The following is a 6,981-nucleotide window of genomic DNA, read 5'->3' as shown; positions in this document are numbered from 1 at the left end:
AAAACAGCTGCTGACGTCAGACTGTTGGGGGTTTGTCTCTGAATGTTTGCTCGGTGTGCTCTCGCCTTCAACAATACACACTCTACCATGCCACTATCATGTCAGTGTGACAGAGCTGTTGAGAATGGTGAACCACCCAAGTAATATCATGTCATTTGGGTCTTCCATTGATGGATGAGGTAGAGGGTGACTGATAATTGCAGCAGACAGGATTTAAGTATTGCTTTATACATGTATCAATACAGCTGTTGTAAACATGTGATTTAAGAGAATCAGGGGTCTCTGTTATGGGATTACAAATCCTCATGTGCTTTATAAATTTGATTTTGATCAAAAGTTTTTACATATTAAAATCATCATTGCCTCTGCAGTAAACCGTTCACTGCCAGTTATAGTGGTGGGCAGCCACCTCAGCACCCAGGATGGTGTTGGGGGCTTTTCTCAAGGCCACGTCAGCCATGCTGGTACAGGGGATGGAACCACTGACCCGCTCTGGGCTCAAGCCCACTTCTCTAACCCTTAGGCCAGAGCTGTCCCATATAATGGATAAATTACATCTTACTCAGAGTCAAGTGCAGTCTGAATTAGGCTACTGTTTTGGGCACTGATCATAAAGTAGCTAGCTAGCTATGCTAACCCAACATTTTAACAGGTTATTATAACGTCTTTTAGAGCATCACTAACTAGCTTTCCATTATAACACCAAAAAAGATTGTGATTGTTGAAGAGAGTGTTGTTGGGCACCATATCAAAGTAGAAGAGGACTTGCGTCTGTGGTTGAAGGCACTAAATCTACCCAAACGCCTACCCTGGTTATAAAGCCCTGGTGATGCGGGAGCGTCAGGTGCCTGCGACGCTGTCAGGTAAGACGTTAGCATGGGAGCAAGCCTAAAAGCCACACGAGCACTCGATGTGTCCACTTCTCTGGAGCTTCATGACTGAGACCTTTATCTGAGTAAGGATGTTCTGGTGTTGGTAATGGTGCGAGCATACCTCCGAACGTTTGGGTGGATGTTTTAGATTTAGCTCCTTTAACCATAGGTGCAGGTCGTCTTCTTTGGAAGGCGGAGGATATTTAGTTATATGGTGTTCAACGGATTCGTTGTTGCCTTTGGAAGTTCTGATACCCCCTTTGTTCTAACAAAGATACCCCCTTCCTGCTAATTGTTTAATGGAGAGGGGAGGTGCAGTTAGGAAAGTGCTTCTTTTTCCTTCTATTGAACAAGCTGCCTAACTCCTATCCTTTTCTGCTGTTCAGTATTTTGCATAAATGACCTCTTTTTTGACTCCTATTCTGTTTATTTGTGCTGCCTACGCACCTACTAGTTTGTTTGGACAGCTCGTCCCAGATGCAGCGGGTTTGCTGTGGATTAGTATTACCATAGATTCTACCTCCATTGGCCGGATTCAAATGTTAGACACCCCTGGCTTAAAAGAATTGATTTTCACCCTACCATTGCTGAACTGCCTAGAGAACATCAGGAGAGCAAATGATCAAAACTTTTATGAATGAGGTCAGACCTTTGCTTAAGATGGAGAGGTCTCCTGTCAAGTCATTAACTCATAGGCCAAAGATACAAACCAGGGTGACTGAGGCGAGTTTGCCTTTTTGGTCATCTCCACCTGCCGGTCGGCCACAGAGCACAGAGGGTCACTTCCTGCCATGATTAACGTCTTAATCGTGGTGATCTGGAGCAAGCTCTTACTGAGATGCAGCTCATTAACAGGAGACGGCACTGAGACATAGGACCACCAGGCACCATGAGAAGATAATTAAAGGCATGACGAGCCCTCGTGGATTTCCATTATGAGCCTAATTAGCACTCGTGGCACCAGGCTGGCTGACCACACACATGACCCCTCTAGCACCATCGAAAGCAAGGCCTCTGAAGGGAGGCCAGAGGGAGCATCTCCCGCATTCGTATATTCATTGTCAACATGGATGGCATTTTAAAACAGTGAGATTTCGTTCTCTTTTACACACTGGTCAAGTGAAAGGACAGCGTGGGCAGGATGCAGCCACCCACGGTGCTGGAGCAGAAGAGGTTAAAGGCAGGGTTTAATCAGAGGCTCTGAATGCAGAATACAATCGTGATATATTCACTGTCATAAGAAAACCTTTAGGAAGTTCAGATGATGTCATGGCCAGCATAATCACCAGACTTAAAGGGAACCCTTATGCTGCTTATGTTGCCTTATGTTGCTGTCGCACAAAAACCTTGTTTTTCTCTTTTTTTATTATTATTATTTTTTTTTACTGATTTCACCCCATTTTTCCCCCAATTTGCCAATTACCCAACCCATACATAACCCCCCCCCCCCAGACTTGCACCTGTAGAATAGGCTAGAATAAAATAGAATAGGACTATCTGGAGCAGATACACATGAACTTGTTGGCTCCAAAGGGGTATAAAGCCACCAAGCACTGAGCTGAGGAGCAGCGGATCTGCACTCTCTGGAATGCTCTCTGGAATGCTCTCTGGGTTGGGGCTCCATCCAATACTCTTGTCGCTGAATGCAATCAAATCCTCACAGGGGATAGGTACTCCATCAAAAGAAGGACAAACTCTTTTTAAAACTATTTTACTCTTGATTTCAGAAGAAACAACAAATGAGCAGGTGTCCCAATACTTTTGTCCAGATAGGGTATTTACCATTTACATGACCATGTCCACATAAACCTCTCAAGGGAAATACAGCTACAATCATATGCATATATGTATCCTATCATCTACTCTGATATTTAGGCATGTTTCCCCAGCATTGTAATCTTCCTGAGTAAAGAGTAAAAACGCAGACCCTACCCTCTCAAACCGTGCATAGCCTCTATTCACCCCCAACCTCAGGACAGATTTATCAGACACTGGAGAGGTGGTCCACTGTTCTACTGTACAGGTTGTCAAAAGCAGGTTGTAAAAATAACATATAACTGTGAACAGAGGTATGTTTCTGTGCATTTTCCTCTATGCTTCACAGTAAATCACATTCTGCTTTATGCATGAGACTGATAGGAGTGACTGTGGCTCCCTGTAGAAAGCCACACTGCAGAGAAGAGGAAGGAAGCCTCAAACCCAATCTCTGTTTGCTCTTTGCTTTTACATTAACTGTCTGCTCCTCTGCTAGGCCCCACAAAGCAGAAGGAGGCTAAAAGAAGATAGTAAAGCTTTTCTTTTAGGTACCTTTTTTCCACGGTTCGGGATGTAATTAGGAAATGGCAGTTAAAAGGAACAGCTGAGGTCAAATTAAGGTCTGAAAAAACACGAAAACTTTAAAAGAGGACTGCTTGTAAGCCTGCTAGAAGCCCTGTTTGACTGCATCAGGGAGATTTAGCAGACTCTGGTCTACTGTGCAGCAGCACATGCACAAATATGATCTTCATGTCCAAAGAAAAACTAACCTGCATCCCCACTTCAAAATTCAGTGTCAGGCGTTTTCAAAGGAAAGTCATGCTTTGGGCTTGTGTTACAGCCAGTGGCACAGAGAACGTTTCATTGGTAGAGGGAAGAATGGATACCACTACCATGAAAATGATGGCCCACCCAATAAATATGTCAGTGAAAGTCTTATGGAGGTCATACATTGATAGATAAGCTAGAGGGTGACAGATAATAGCAGCAGACTGACTCCTCAAATTTACAAAGGTTGTGCATACTGTTAGCCCTTCCATTTGTAGCTCTCCCTAGCACTAGCATTGCTCCCGACACAAGGAGGATAAAGACTTAACACATGTCTCCTCTGGTACGTGCGAAGGCCACCGCCTTTTTTCGAACTGCCACCGATGAGTGGCAGGCAGCTAGCACACTCAGAAGAAAAGGGCCAGGTCCCCAGCTCTGTCACATCAGCTAACTGATGCCTGCACCAGCCAACATCACTTAATAATGATGATTGAGCATAGCCAATTGTGCTCTCTCAGACTCCGGCCGCTGATGGCAAAGCGACATGGCTCAGGATTCGAACTCATGATCCCCGGGCCATAGTCTCAGCGCATTATATAGCTGAACTACTCAGAGCCTTTTGCCTCAGTGTTATAACTTGGGAATAATTCAGCCAGGTTGCATTGCATTGGGTGTGATAAAAGTCACAGTGTATAAAGGGTTAAACATGTGTGTTTAGGAGACAGCCAGCGATCAGTGTTCTCTGTACTCTAACACACCTGACTGTACTCCACAGCTTCAAGTGCAGGTGTGCTGGAGCAGCCAAAATACTCAACAGGAAGTGCTTCATAGTTAAATTGAGCACTCAACGTTAATTTACAGTGTTCGTGTTTACAAGGGATTACAAATCCTCATATGTTGACTCATATGCTGGAAGTGAAAGTACTGCTTTTAAAGAAGCGACCTAATCTCCTGCTCTGTTTTCCTATTCAGTACCAACATACGACCTTAGAAGCCTCTCTTTGATTATGTATGGGCCTCTTTTGAGTCCTATTAATACTAATTAGGATTAGTATGACATCTGAAAAACAACAGATTCTACCTCCATTTGGTGCTGGATTAAAATCTTTATCAGGTCTGTATGTTTTGCTATTAACAGCTACCCCCCCCCCAAAAAAAAAAAAAAAAAAAGCTGAAGATGAAAAACAGACTGGCTTCTACAGCAGGATAATTATTCTAAATACATCTCGAAGAGCGTGTGTCAATACCTCAAGAGGCAGAAGCTGAATGCTATATTTTTATTTGCATCATATGGAAGAATGGCTAATACCTAGGGACGTCCTGATTAGGTTATTTTGCCCCTGATCCGATCCGAGTCTCTCTCTGAGTATCAGCCAGCAACAATCTGATCTTTATATTTGTATAATTAATACAGTCACACAGTTTAGATAAGATGAGCTGCTGATTAATCCTGCAGTAAAATCACTTTAGTAACAGTTTCTATGATGAGGCATTCTGGACTGATTGATTTAGTTTAGTAGAGACATTTCTTAAAATGACTGTTTTGTAGTATGTTTAATATTTTATAATCCAGTCTGACTCTCCTCCTTGACTGTGATTGGGTTTCTATAGCGTGTGTGTATTAGCATTAGCATTAGCCTCCACTTGGGAACTCGCTCTTCAGTGCTGGTTTAAAAACAAAGAAAGGCGAGCGGTTCTCCCGCTGGTAAAACTGCTCTAAACTCTTTCATTTACCCACTGAGAACGTCCACACTGCTGCCGGCTGGGTAATGATGCATGTTGCTGGTGCCCTGAGGACACTACATGGTGCTCTGAACACGATTCGAAGATTCGAAACTGGATTGGGATTAAAATAGCAGATACCCGTCCATTAAAACATGCCTGGATTAATGGGAATTAGTACGAATGTCCCCATCCAATCCAGTGAATCCTGACTAATGCCTAGTGATGTCAGATGTAGTTTCATTATGTAGCCGGTTATAATCAGTAAGGACTGATAAAGGACAATAAGATTCATGGTATTACATAGAACTTCAGACAGATTAAAAAATAGACCCAGTGTGTATTTATGTATGTGTGTGTGTGTGTGTAAGGCAGAGTCTAATTAAAATCTCTTAATCTCTAAATCTCACACTCCTTCAACTCTAAAGCTACTATATGAATCTGTCTGCAATGATCTTACTGGTTTCCCACTTCCATGTAGACATTTGAGAGGCCAGACACCTAAAAAAAGACCTTGATCATGTTTCCTGTGGTTTCATCAACTCCATCTCCTGGAGCAGCGAGGCATGATAGCACTAGCTCTTCTGATAAGACAAAGGTAGGCATACTAGCATCCTTGTTTATTTCATGGACATTTCTCTTATTCTGCAAGATGAATTTTTGTCTGTAGTCACTCAATCAATGGGTCGCTTAACAGCCACAGGGCTTCACACAACAGGCTGCCAAACAGCTTTTCATCTGTTTGATTTATAAACCATTTGTCAAACTCTCTCCACAACTCAAGTGTTTTGATGCTGGCATTGGTGGAGAGCAGGCGCTGTGTTTGTTAGGCTACATTTAATTCTGTATGCATAAAGTACTTCTCCAGTGGAGAAGCGCAGGTCCAGAAAGCTACTCTGCATACCTGTTATTTGAGGCCCTCCAGAATTAAAATTGCATTTTAATTAAATTAGATTAGCAAACAGGATGTTTTTCATCGCCAGCGGTAAATGAATGCCCCTGGCAGTAACTTAAGGCCACTTGTTGGCATTTTAATAATCATCCTTTTCAAATTACAAAGCGTCTGTTATCGTAGTTCAGGTCAGAGCTGAAATGAAGTGATGTCTGCGTTCACAATGCAATGCACAATGGCACTGCTTTTTTTTAATACGGTCTCAAACTTTTACTGCAGTATAAACTATTACTGGGGGTGGGTGGTAGTGTAAGGGGCAGATTAAGTAAACACAATGCACACTTTTAAATCAATTATTCAATAAATGCTAGATGGTCAGTCTGACATTCACGCACAGGTTAGCTGGTTAGCATTAGCTTAGTTATTAGCATGACAACATTCTGCTCATCACAGAAAATGCTCAAGTCTGGCTGATTGAAAGCCCACTTCTAAGTGTTTAGACGAGAAATAGCTCAGGGGGAAACTATTTTTCCCCCTGTGGATTTGGATCTTAGCTAGCTTGGCTACAGGTCTGCCAAGTATCAGACAGTTCAATGCCGGTGATCTAGCCAGCCATCTAGCTAAATCACCACAGCACAGTCCATGTTCCAGCTAACTGAGGCCGAAATCACACAGGTTTAGAAGATAGAGCCTCATATCTGAGAGCATGAATTTGAGTGGATGGTCTTAGGGGTGCTTTTGACTGTTTTGAGGTACAGCTTACAGAACCTGGTAAACCTGGTTCATCCAGGTTTGCTTGCTTTTCCTTTATTCAAACTCAAAGTGGTGGGCTTGTTTTTTTCCCCACCTGTTTTCAGACCGTAACATCCCCAATCAGTGAGCACCCCCCACCCTGTGGCCATCTTAAATGCTTGTGAATGAAAGCTATTTTGGCCGTGTTATACTAGATACTAGTCAGAAATGTTCTGTGGT

Source organism: Salminus brasiliensis, chromosome 4 (genome assembly GCF_030463535.1).
Source record: "Salminus brasiliensis chromosome 4, fSalBra1.hap2, whole genome shotgun sequence".
Classification (NCBI taxonomy): domain Eukaryota; kingdom Metazoa; phylum Chordata; class Actinopteri; order Characiformes; family Bryconidae; genus Salminus; species Salminus brasiliensis.
The sequence above is the reverse complement of the archived record's forward strand: the minus strand, read 5'-3'. Positions refer to the sequence as shown.